We start from the raw sequence: 2,428 nt of genomic DNA, 5'->3' as shown, positions 1-2,428 counted from the left end.
TTCAGGTTCAAGGCCCAGGCTAGATTCCACTCCAGGGGCCAAGGGTATTGCAAGTCTGGGACAAGGAGAGGTGACATAGGGATGGAGTGAGTGTAGACAGAGGAGAGGTATGAAGACTGAGCCCTCCGGGTCTCTTTAGAGGAGATGCACACAAACAGATACACAGACACACACACCACATACACACAGATACACAGACACACACACCACACACACAGACACACCACACACACAGACACACAAACAGATACACAGACACACACACCACAGACACACAGATACACAGACACACACACACCACACACACACCAAACACACACACACACACACCACATACACACACACACCTCAGGTGGGGGCACAATCAGTATACCAGCAGGGAGGCCAGCGAGGCCGGAGTGGGATGAGTGTGGAGGGCAGGGGTTGAAAAGGAGGTGGGGGTGGGTATCGAGTCTGGAGTTCAGGTTCAAGGACCAGGCTAGAGTCCACTCCAGGGGCCATGGGTATTGCAAGTCTGGGACAGGAGGGATGACATAAGGATGGAGTGAGTGTGGCCAGAGGAGAGGTATGAAGACTGAGCTCTCCTCTTTAGAGGAGATGAGGAACCACCAAGAAAAAACAACCACCTGAGAGATAATAGCGGATGAGTAGAGGAGAAAACAAGGAAGAAAGGAGGGAGGGAGGGAGAGAAGGAAGGAGAGGGGGTAGGATCTATGCACAGTATTCCGGCTAAAGCAGGGCAGGGGCACCCAAGCAAGCCTGGCAATTCCCCCAACCCCGGGAATCCCTGGGGCCTCCGGTACCCCTGCCCCTGAGGACCGACTGCAGGGAGCATTCTGGATTCCTGGAACACTCACCTGCAGCCGTGACGGCAGAGCAAAGGTTTTCCTGTGTGTTTGTGTGTTTTCTGGCTTTCGCCCATAAATAAAACGCACACCTCTGCTGATTCCTTCCTTTACCGGAGGCTGCAATTCCATGAATTACAAATCAACGTCTCGCGCTGATACATCTATTTCACTTGAGATTTTGCAGCCTGTCAGACACGTCAGCCGACAAGAATAATAAACTGGGTTCTTGCGCTGGCGTGAATGAGGTCCTTCTCAATTCAGAGAAAAGCATGCGTTTAAATGTCAGTTACAAAGGTGACTCCTCTCCTACCTCCAAACTACTGCTAGAAGTAAAAAGAAAAAGGATCTACCCGGCCAGCGTGGCTCAGGGGCTGACCATCGACCTATGAACCAGGAGGTCACGCTTAGATTCCCAGTCAGGGCACATGCCCAGGTTGCAGGCTATATCCCCAGTAGGGGGCGTGCAGGAGGCAGCCAATCAATGATTCTCTCTCATCATTGATGTTTCTATCTCCCTCTTACTTTCCCTTCCTCTCTGAAATCAATAAACAATATATATATTTTTTTTTAGTTTTTTTAAAAAATAAAATAAAAGTAGAAAAATCTAAAGTTTAAGAATTTAGCGAGAACTTTGTGAAAATGTGATATTCGTTTCCACCTTGGCCTTCGTTGTGCTATTTTGGACCCAGACTGGGGTGCAGGTTAATAATGACCTTAGCAGAGCAGAGGCAAAAGTGGGGATTATTTCTCATGAATGCACGCGTCATGGTAGGGAAAAAAAATAGATTTTACACAACTTTCTAAATATTTTCAAGTTTTTGTACATTAAAGTCACTAACCAGCTCCAATCTTAAATCTCAAGTGATCCCCACATAAAATGGATTAACTACCTTCTTCCAATACATCACGCCCAAGCAACGAATACACTGCAGATAACCAAGGAATTTCGTTTTCAGGTTCAGTCCTGAGCAAACTAACAGTGAAGGCCGAGGCCTGGAGTCTATGTTTATGATGGTTTCTTTCCAAAATAAACTTGAACCCAAATCCCACTTTAGGTTCCTGCCTCCTCCCTCTCCTTCTGCTGTCTCTCTCCCCCTCCGCCTACCAGGCCTCCTGCAGCTGGCTCCCGGCCTCCAGGCTCTGCAGTGAGAGTTCTAACCCTCCTAAACGGCCCTGAATTGCTGAGAAATCATGGAGTGGTGCCTTTAGCCCCTGAGGCCCCAAGTCCTTGGGAAAAAAAAAGAAAGAAAAAAATATATATCGACTTCAGAAGAAAGTTCAAAGGCAAAATGAATAGAGGCTGTAGCCTTAGGGTGGAGTCTATTCTTTCCCCATCTAAACAGGTGCCTCCTGTTTCAATCCACATCAGCAACACTCTCAACCACAGGACAGCATACTTCTGGAAAAGCAATTCTATGTGAAAACACACAGGCACCCGGGCTGCGCCTCTGTGGGCCCCTGACTACAGAAAACCAACCAGCTGGCCCTGATGCTCTAAGTCTTTGAATGACTCCGTCTGCCCACGGCTGCTGGTCTTGAAATAAAAACCCACTTGAAGGCAAGAGGTCAAATGTGTGGAA

Source organism: Myotis davidii, unplaced genomic scaffold (assembly GCF_000327345.1).
Source record: "Myotis davidii unplaced genomic scaffold, ASM32734v1 scaffold510, whole genome shotgun sequence".
Classification (NCBI taxonomy): domain Eukaryota; kingdom Metazoa; phylum Chordata; class Mammalia; order Chiroptera; family Vespertilionidae; genus Myotis; species Myotis davidii.
The sequence above is the reverse complement of the archived record's forward strand: the minus strand, read 5'-3'. Positions refer to the sequence as shown.